We start from the raw sequence: 11,800 nt of genomic DNA on the forward strand, positions 1-11,800 counted from the left end.
CCTTAACAGGGTCCATCTCGATAGTAGAAGGGGAAAAAATTAAACCCAAAAATGAAACCTTCTGAACCCCAAAGAGACACTTTGACCCCTTCACAAACAAGGAATTTGCACGAAGGACCTGGAACTCCATTCTGACCTGCTTCACATGAGACTCCCAATCATCCGAAAAGACCAAAATGTCATCCAAATATACAATCATGAATCTATCCAGGTACTCTCGGAAGATGTCATGCATAAAGGACTGAAACACAGATGGAGCATTAGAAAGCCCGAATGGCATAACCAGGTACTCAAAATGGCCCTCTGGCGTATTAAATGCCGTCTTCCATTCATCGCCCTGTTTAATTCGCACAAGATTATATGCACCACGAAGATCTATCTTGGTGAACCAACTAGCCCCCTTAATCCGAACAAATAAATCAGACAGCAGCGGCAAGGGGTACTGAAATTTGACTGTGATCTTATTAAGAAGGCGGTAATCTATACAAGGTCTTAAAGAGCCATCCTTCTTGGCCACAAAAAAGAACCCTGCTCCCAATGGTGACAACGACGGACGAATATGACCCTTCTCCAAGGATTCCTTTACATAACTCCACATAGCGGCGTGTTCTGGCACAGATAAATTAAACAGACGGCCCTTAGGAAACTTACTACCAGGAATCAAATTGATAGCACAATCACAATCCCTATGAGGAGGTAGGGCACCAGATTTGGGCTCTTCAAATACATCCCGGTAATCTGATAAAAACTCAGGGACCTCAGAAGGGGTGGATGATGAGATAGACAAAAATGGAACATCACCATGTACCCCCTGACAACCCCAGCTGGACACAGACATAGATTTCCAATCCAACACTGGATTATGGACCTGTAGCCATGGCAACCCCAAAACGACCACTTCATGCAGATTATGCAACACCAAAAAGCGGATAACCTCCTGATGTGCAGGAGCCATGCACATGGTCAATTGGGTCCAGTACTGAGGCTTATTCTTGGCCAAAGGCGTAGCATCAATTCCTCTCAATGGAATAGGACACTGCAAGGTCTCCAAGAAAAAACCACAGCGCCTAGCATACTCCAAGTCCATCAAATTCAGGGCAGCGCCTGAATCCACAAATGCCATGACAGAATAGGATGACAAAGAGCAAATCAGAGTAACGGACAATAGAAATTTCGACTGTACCGTACCAATGGTGGCAGACCTAGCGAACCGCTTAGTGCGCTTAGGACAATCGGAGATAGCATGAGTGGAATCACCACAGTAGAAACACAGCCCATTCCGACGTCTGTGTTCTTGCTGTTCAGCTCTGGTCAAAGTCCTATCACATTGCATAGTCTCAGATCTATGCTCAGATAATACCGCCAAATGGTGCACAACTTTACGCTCACGCATGCGCCGATCGATCTGAATGGCCAAAGACATAGACTCATTCAGACCAGCAGGCGTGGGAAATCCCACCATGACATCCTTAAGGGCTTCAGAAAGACCCTTTCTGAAAATTGCTGCCAGGGCACACTCATTCCACTGAGTAAGCACAGACCACTATCTAAACTTTTGACAGTAAACCTCCGCTTCATCTTGACCCTGACACAAAGCCAGCAAGATTTTCTCTGCCTGATCCACTGAATTTGGTTCATCATAAAGCAATCCAAGCGCCAGAAGAAACGCATCAACATCACGCAATGCCGGATCTCCTGGCGCAAGGGAAAATGCCCAGTCTTGAGGGTCACCACGCAACAAAGAAATAATAATTTTTACCTGTTGAACGGAGTCACCAGAGGAGCGGGGTTTCAAAGCTAGAAACAGTTTACAATTATTTTTGAAATTCAAGAACCTAGATCTATCCCCAGAAAATAAGTCAAGAATAGGAATTTTAGGCTCTAACATAGGATTCTGAACCACAAAATCTTAAATGTTTTGTACCCTTTCAGTAAGATGATCCACACAAGAGGACAGACCTTGAATGTCCATATCTACACCTGTGTCCTGAACCACCCAAAGGTCTAGGGGAAAAGAAAGACAAAACACACTGCAAAGAAAAAAAAATGGTCTCAGAAGTTCTCTTATCCCTCTATTGAGATGCATTAATACTTTGGGCCAGCTGTACTGTTATGACCTGGTGGTTAGGAGCACCCGACCTGATAGTTAAACTCATACAGAACGAGCTCTGGGATGTGGGAGCTCTGCTGACCGCAAGCCCTAATCCTATCACACACACTAGAAATAGCCGTGGAGCGCTCCTGACGCTCCCTAGGCGCCTCGTCACAGCCTAAGATCTAGCTAGCCCTAGAGATAGAAAATAAAGCCTACCTTGCCTCAGAGAAATTCCCCAAAGGTAACGGAAGCCCCCCCACATATATTGACTGTGAGTAAAGATGAAAGTCACAAACGCAGAGATGAAACAGGTTTCAGCAAAGGGAGGCCAGACTTACTAAATAGACTGAGGATAGGAAAGGTAACTTTGCGATCAGCACAAAAACCTACAAAAGACCACGCAGAGTGTGCAAAAAAGATCTCCGCACCGACTCACGGTGTGGAGGGACCACTCTGCATCCCAGAGCTTCCAGCTAGCAAGACAAAATCATGAAAACCAGCTGGACAAGAAAACAGTGAACAAATAATGACTATCAGGAACTTAGCTTCTGCAGGAGAAGGCAGGTAACCAGAGAGATCCAGGAGCGAACTGAACAGATGCAAAAACATTGACAGCTGGCATGAAGTAACGATCTGAGAGGAGTTAAATAGAGCAGCCAACCAAAGGACAACCCACGTCACCTGTGTAAGGAACCTCAGAAGCAGCAGCTTCACTCATAGCCACCAGAGGGGGCCCATAGACAGAACTCGCTGAAGTACCACTCACGACCACAGGAGGGAGTTCGACAACAGAATTCACAACAGGGGGAGCTCCATGTATACAGAGATAACATAGTAACATAGTAACATAGTTAGTAAGGCCGAAAAAAGACATTTGTCCATCCAGTTCAGCCTATATTCCATCATAATAAATACCCAGATCTACGTCCTTCTACAGAACCTAATTGTATGATACAATATTGTTCTGCTCCAGGAAGACATCCAGGCCTCTCTTGAACCCCTCGACTGAGTTCGCCATCACCACCTCCTCAGGCAAGCAATTCCAGATTCTCACTGCCCTAACAGTAAAGAATCCTCTTCTATGTTGGTGGAAAAACCTTCTCTCCTCCAGACGCAAAGAATGCCCCCTTGTGCCCGTCACCTTCCTTGGTATAAACAGATCCTCAGCGAGATATTTGTATTGTCCCCTTATAAACTTATACATGGTTATTAGATCGCCCCTCAGTCGTCTTTTTTCTAGACTAAATAATCCTAATTTCGCTAATCTATCTGGGTATTGTAGTTCTCCCATCCCCTTTATTAATTTTGTTGCCCTCCTTTGTACTCTCTCTAGTTCCATTATATCCTTCCTGAGCACCGGTGCCCAAAACTGGACACAGTACTCCATGTGCGGTCTAACTAGGGATTTGTACAGAGGCAGTATAATGCTCTCATCATGTGTATCCAGACCTCTTTTAATGCACCCCATGATCCTGTTTGCCTTGGCAGCTGCTGCCTGGCACTGGCTGCTCCAGGTAAGTTTATCATTAACTAGGATCCCCAAGTCCTTCTCCCTGTCAGATTTACCCAGTGGTTTCCCGTTCAGTGTGTAATGGTGATATTGATTCCCTCTTCCCATGTGTATAACCTTACATTTATCATTGTTAAACCTCATCTGCCACCTTTCAGCCCAAGTTTCCAACTTATCCAGATCCATCTGTAGCAGAATACTATCTTCTCTTGTATTAACTGCTTTACATAGTTTTGTATCATCTGCAAATATCGATATTTTACTGTGTAAACCTTCTACCAGATCATTAATGAATATGTTGAAGAGAACAGGTCCCAATACTGACCCCTGTGGTACCCCACTGGTCACAGCGACCCAGTTAGAGACTATACCATTTATAACCACCCTCTGCTTTCTATCACTAAGCCAGTTACTAACCCATTTACACACATTTTCCCCCAGACCAAGCATTCTCATTTTGTGTACCAACCTCTTGTGCGGCACGGTATCAAACGCTTTGGAAAAATCGAGATATACCACGTCCAATGACTCACCGTGGTCCAGCCTATAGCTTACCTCTTCATAAAAACTGATTAGATTGGTTTGACAGGAGCGATTTCTCATAAACCCATGCTGATATGGAGTTAAACAGTTATTCTCATTGAGATAATCCAGAATAACATCCCTCAGAAACCCTTCAAATATTTTACCAACAATAGAGGTTAGACTTACTGGCCTATAATTTCCAGGTTCACTTTTAGAGCCCTTTTTGAATATTGGCACCACATTTGCTATGCGCCAGTCCTGCGGAACAGACCCTGTCGCTATAGAGTCCCTAAAAATAAGAAATAATGGTTTATCTATTACATTACTTAGTTCTCTTAGTACTCGTGGGTGTATGCCATCCGGACCCGGAGATTTATCTATTTTAATCTTATTTAGCCGGTTTCGCACCTCTTCTTGGGTTAGATTGGTGACCCTTAATATAGGGTTTTCATTGTTTCTTGGGATTTCACCTAGCATTTCATTTTCCACCGTGAATACCGTGGAGAAGAAGGTGTTTAATATGTTAGCTTTTTCCTCGTCATCTACAACCATTCTTTCCTCACTATTTTTTAAGGGGCCTACATTTTCAGTTTTTATTCTTTTACTATTGATATAGTTGAAGAACAGTTTGGGATTAGTTTTACTCTCCTTAGCAATGTGCTTCTCTGTTTCCTTTTTGGCAGCTTTAATTAGTTTTTTAGATAAAGTATTTTTCTCCCTATAGTTTTTTAGAGCTTCAGTGGTGCCATCCTGCTTTAGTAGTGCAAATGCTTTCTTTTTACTGTTAATTGCCTGTCTTACTTCTTTGTTTAGCCACATTGGGTTTTTCCTATTTCTAGTCCTTTTATTCCCACAAGGTATAAACCGCTTACACTGCCTATTTAGGATGTTCTTAAACATTTCCCATTTATTATCTGTATTCTCATTTCTGAGGATATTGTCCCAGTCTACCAGATTAAGGGCATCTCTAAGCTGTTCAAACTTTGCCTTCCTAAAGTTCAATGTTTTTGTGACTCCCTGACAAGTCCCCCTAGTGAAAGACAGGTGAAACTGCACAATATTGTGGTCGCTATTTCCTAAATGCCCAACCACCTGCAGATTTGTTATTCTGTCAGGTCTATTAGATAGTATTAGGTCTAAAAGTGCTGCTCCTCTGGTTGGATTCTGCACCAATTGTGAAAGATAATTTTTCTTGGTTATTAGCAGAAACCTGTTGCCTTTATGGGTTTCACAGGTTTCTGTTTCCCAGTTAATATCCGGGTAGTTAAAGTCCCCCATAACCAGGACCTCATTATGGGTTGCAGCTTCATCTATCTGCTTTAGAAGTAGACTTTCCATGCTTTCTGTTATATTTGGGGGTTTGTAACAGACCCCAATGAGAATTTTGTTACCATTTTTCCCTCCATGAATTTCAACCCATATGGACTCGACATCCTCATTCCCTTCGCTAATATCCTCCCTTAAAGTGGACTTTAGACAAGACTTTACATAGAGACAAACCCCTCCTCCTCTCCGATTTTTACGATCCTTTCTAAACAGACTGTAACCCTGTAAGTTAACTGCCCAGTCATAGCTTTCATCTAACCATGTCTCGGTTATTCCCACTATGTCAAAGTTACCTGTAGATATTTCTGCTTCTAGTTCTTCCATCTTGTTTGTCAGGCTTCTGGCGTTTGCGAGCATGAAGTTTAGAGGATTTTGTTTTGTTCCAATCTCCTCACTGTGGATTGTTTTAGAAATGTTCTTACCTCCCTTCTGAGTATGTTTTCCTGGGTCGTCTTTGTTCGAGTCTAATGTTTTTCTTCCCGTCCCCTCTTCTTCTAGTTTAACGCCCTCCATACATGATACATGATAAGATCCTGTCTGCAGCCACCACTAGGGGGAGCTCCCTGTATACAGAGATACATGATAAGATCCTGTCTGCAGCCACCACTAGGGGGAGCTCCCTGTATACAGAGATACATGATAAGATCCTGTCAGCAGTCACCACTAGGGGGAGCTCCCTGTATACAGATGTATACAGATACATGATAAGATCCTGTCTGCAGCCACCACTAGCGGCAGCTCCCTCTGTACAGAGATACATGATAAGATCCTGTCTGCAGCCACCACTAGGGGGAGCTCCCTGTATACAGAGACACATGATAAGATCCTGTCTACAGTCACCACTAGGGGGAGCTCCCTGTATACAGAGATACATGATAAGATCCTGTCTGCGGCCACCAGTAGGGGGAGCTCCCTGTATACAGAGATACATGATAAGATCATGTCTGCAGCCACCACTAGGGGGAGCTCCCTGTATACAGAGATACATGATAAGATCCTGTCTGCAGTCACCACTGGGGGTAGCTCCCTGTGTACAGAGATACATGATAAGATCCTGTCTGCAGCCACCACTAGGGGGAGCTCCCTGTATACAGAGATACATGATAAGATCCTGACTGCAGCCACCACTAGGGGGAGCTCCCTGTATACAGAGATACATGATAAGATTCTGTCTGCAGCCACCACTAGGGGGAGCTCCCTGTATACAGAGATACACGATAAGATCCTTTCTGCAGCCACCACTAGGGGGAGCTCCCTGTATATAGAGATACATGATAAGATCCTGTCTGCAGTCACCACTAGGGCGAGCTCCCTCTATACAGAGATACATGATAAGATCCTGACTGCAGCCACCACTAGGGGGAGCTCCCTGTATACAGAGATATATGATAAGATCCTGTCTGCAGCCACCACTAGGGGGAGCTCCCTGTATACAGAGATACATGATAAGATCCTGTCTGCAGCCACCACTAGTGGGAGCTCCCTCTGTACAGAGATACATGATAAGATCCTGTCTGCAGTCACCACTGGGGGGAGCTCCCTGTATACAGAGATACATGATAAGATCCTGTCTGCAGCCACCACTAGAGGGAGCTCCCTGTATACAGGGATACATGATAAGATCCTGTCTGCAGCCACCACTAGGGGGAGCTCCCTGTATACAGAGATACATGATAAGATCCTTTCTGCAGCCACCACTAGGGGGAGCTCCCTGTATATAGAGATACATGATAAGATCCTGTCTGCAGTCACCACTAGGGGGAGCTCCCTGTATATAGAGATACATGATAAGATCCTGACTGCAGCCACCACTAGGGGGAGCTCCCTGTACACAGAGATACATGATAAGATCCTGTCTGCAGCCACCACTAGGGGGAGCTCCCTGTACACAGAGATACATGATAAGATCCTGTCTGCAGCCACCACTAGGGGGAGCTCCCTGTACACAGAGATACATGATAAGATCCTGTCTGCAGCCACCACTAGGGGGAGCTCCCTGTACACAGAGATACATGATAAGATCCTGTCTGCAGCCACCACTGGGGGGAGCTCCCTGTATACAGAGATACATGATAAGATCCTGTCTGCAGCCACCACTAGGGGGAGCTCCCTGTATATAGAGATACATGATAAGATCCTGTCTGCAGTCACCACTAGGGGGAGCTCCCTGTATATAGAGATACATGATAAGATCCTGTCTGCAGCCACCACTAGGGGGAGCTCCCTGTACACAGAGATACATGATAAGATCCTGACTGCAGCCACCACTAGGGGGAGCTCCCTGTATACAGAGATACATGATAAGATCCTGTCTGCAGTCACCACTAGGGGGAGCCCCCTGTATACAGAGATACATGATAAGATCCTGTCTGCAGCCACCACTAGGGGGAGCTCCCTGTACACAGAGATACATGATAAGATCCTGACTGCAGCCACCACTAGGGGGAGCTCCCTGTACACAGAGATACATGATAAGATCCTGTCTGCAGCCACCACTAGGGGGAGCTCCCTGTATACAGATATACATGATAAGATCCTGACTGCAGCCACCACTAGGGGGAGCTCCCTGTATACAGAGATACATGATAAGATCCTGTCTGCAGTCACCACTAGGGGGAGCTCCCTGTATACAGAGATACATGATAAGATTCTGACTGCAGCCACCACTAGGGGGAGCTCCCTGTATACAGATATACATGATAAGATCCTGACTGCAGCCACCACTAGGGGGAGCTCCCTGTATACAGAGATACATGATAAGATCCTGTCTGCAGCCACCACTAGGGGGAGCTCCCTGTATACAGAGATATATGATAAGATCCTGTCTGGAGCCTCCACTAGGGGGAGCTCCCTGCATATAGATATACTGGTTGTGGTCGCTGCCTCTGTAGTGTTGGTTTATCAGTTTTCTCGGTGTTTCGCAGCTTGTACTCTCTGTCACGTCCATGATCCGTTGAGCGTTATTCACACTGTACAGTGGGGTTTGGTAGTGAATGTTGGTGTCGTTGTGGCCCCTCGGTATCTTCCATGGGGGGCTCTGGGGTTCTCACCCTATGACTTGTATGAGGAGCCGCGCGCTCGCTGTATTGTGCGTCGCAGTGTTTTCCTCGTGTTCCCCTGCGCTCCGGCGAGGCCACGCTCAGATATTTTGAGTCTCACGTGTTTAGAGCAGATGGACTCCGTCACCTGTGGAGAACAATGGGCGACTTATCCGCGGAGGATTTATATTATAATCTGCAAACAATGGCTGTTATTACGTTACAGGACGATTATATAACGGAGGCTCGAGATCCCACCGGCCTCACTGGATATAATCAGGACCCGAGTCCTCATCTCTGCAGACTAACGACGCATAGCGGATGTATCTCTGTATAAGGACGACGTATAGCGGATGTATCTCTGTATAAGGACGACGTATAGCGGATGTATCTCTGTATAAGGACGACGTATAGCGGATGTATCTCTGTATAAGGACGACGTATAGCGGATGTATCTCTGTATAAGGACGACGTATAGCGGATGTATCTCTGTATAAGGACGACGTATAGCGGATGTATCTCTTTATAAGGACGACGTATAGCGGATGTATCTCTTTATAAGGACGACGTATAGCGGATGTATCTCTTTATAAGGACGACGTATAGCGGATGTATCTCTGTATAAGGACGACGTATAGCGGATGTATCTCTGTATAAGGACGACGTATAGCGGATGTATCTCTTTATAAGGACGACGTATAGCGGATGTATCTCTGTATAAGGACGACGTATAGCGGATGTATCTCTGTATAAGGACGACGTATAGCGGATGTATCTCTGTATAAGGACGACGTATAGCGGATGTATCTCTGTATAAGGACGACGTATAGCGGATGTATCTCTGTATAAGGACGACGTATAGCGGATGTATCTCTGTATAAGGACGACGTATAGCGGATGTATCTCTTTATAAGGACGACGTATAGCGGATGTATCTCTTTATAAGGACGACGTATAGCGGATGTATCTCTTTATAAGGACGACGTATAGCGGATGTATCTCTGTATAAGGACGACGTATAGCGGATGTATCTCTGTATAAGGACGACGTATAGCGGATGTATCTCTTTATAAGGACGACGTATAGCGGATGTATCTCTGTATAAGGACGACGTATAGCGGATGTATCTCTTTATAAGGACGACGTATAGCGGATGTATCTCTGTATAAGGACGACGTATAGCGGATGTATCTCTGTATAAGGACGACGTATAGCGGATGTATCTCTGTATAAGGACGACGTATAGCGGATGTATCTCTTTATAAGGACGACGTATAGCGGATGTATCTCTGTATAAGGACGACGTATAGCGGATGTATCTCTTTATAAGGACGACGTATAGCGGATGTATCTCTGTATAAGGACGACGTATAGCGGATGTACCTCTGTATAAGGACGACGTATAGCGGATGTATCTCTGTATAAGGACGACGTATAGCGGATGTATCTCTGTATAAGGACGACGTATAGCGGATGTATCTCTGTATAAGGACGACGTATAGCGGATGTATCTCTGTATAAGGACGACGTATAGCGGATGTATCTCTGTATAAGGACGACGTATAGCGGATGTATCTCTATATAAGGATGACGTATATCGGATGTATCTCTGTATAAGGACGACGTATAGCGGATGTATCTCTGTATAAGGATGACGTATAGCGGATGTATCTCTGTATAAGGACGACTTATAGCGGATGTATCTCTGTATAAGGACGACGTATAGCGGATGTATCTCTATATAAGGATGACGTATATCGGATGTATCTCTGTATAAGGACGACGTATAGCGGATGTATCTCTGTATAAGGACGACGTATAGCGGATGTATCTCTGTATAAGGACGACGTATATCGGATGTATCTCTATAAGGACGACGTATAGCGGATGTATCTCTATAAGGACGACGTATATCGGATGTACCTCTGTATAAGGACGACGTATAGCGGATGTATCTCTGTATAAGGACGACGTATAGCGGATGTTTCTCTATAAGGACGACGTATAGCGGATGTATCTCTGTATGAGGACGACGTATAGCGGATGTATCTCTGTATAAGGACGACGTATAGCGGATGTATCTCTATAAGGACGACGTATAGCGGATGTACCTCTGTATAAGGACGACGTATAGCGGATGTATCTCTGTATAAGGACGACGTATAGCGGATGTTTCTCTATAAGGACGACGTATAGCGGATGTATCTCTGTATAAGGACGACGTATAGCGGATGTTTCTCTATAAGGACGACGTATAGCAGATGTATCTCTGTATAAGGACGACGTATAGCGGATGTACCTCTGTATAAGGATGACATATAGCGGATGTATCTCTGTTTATGGACGACGTTTAGCGGATGTATCTCTGTATAAGGACGACGTATAGCGGATGTACCTCTGTATAAGGACGACATATAGCGGATGTATCTCTGTATAAGGACGACGTATAGCGGATGTATGTATAAGGACGACGTATAGCGGATGTATCTCTGTATAAGGACGACGTATAGCGGATGTATCTCTGTATAAGGACGACGTATAGCGGATGTATCTCTGTATAAGGACGACGTATAGCGGATGTATCTCTGTATAAGGACGACGTATAGCGGATGTATCTCTGTATAAGGACGACGTATAGCGGATATATCTCTGTATAAGGATGACGTATAGCGGATGTACCTCTGTATAAGGACGACGTATAGCGGATGTATCTCTGTATAAGGACGACGTATAGCGGATGTACCTCTGTATAAGGACGACGTATAGCGGATGTACCTCTGTATAAGGACGACGTATAGCGGATGTACCTCTGTATAAGGACGACGTATAGCGGATGTATCTCTGTATAAGGACGACGTATAGCGGATGTATCTCTGTATAAGGACGACGTATAGCGGATGTACCTCTGTATAAGGACGACGTATAGCGGATGTATCTCTGTATAAGGACGACGTATAGCGGATGTATCTCTGTATAAGGACGACGTATAGCGGATGTATCTCTGTATAAGGACGACGTACAGCGGATGTATGTATAAGGACGACGTATAGCGGATGTATCTCTGTATCAGGACGACGTATAGCGGATGTACCTCTGTATAAGGACGACGTGTAGCGGATGTACCTCTGTATAAGGACGACGTATAGCGGATGTACCTCTGTATAAGGATGACGTATAGCGGATGTACCTCTGTATAAGGACGACGTATAGCGGATGTACTTCTGTATAAGGATGACATATAGCGGATGTACCTCTGTATAAGGACGACGTATAGCGGATGTACCTCTGTATTAGGACGACGTATAG

This window comes from Ranitomeya imitator, chromosome 4 (assembly GCF_032444005.1).
Source record: "Ranitomeya imitator isolate aRanImi1 chromosome 4, aRanImi1.pri, whole genome shotgun sequence".
NCBI classification, from domain to species: Eukaryota; Metazoa; Chordata; class Amphibia; order Anura; family Dendrobatidae; genus Ranitomeya; species Ranitomeya imitator.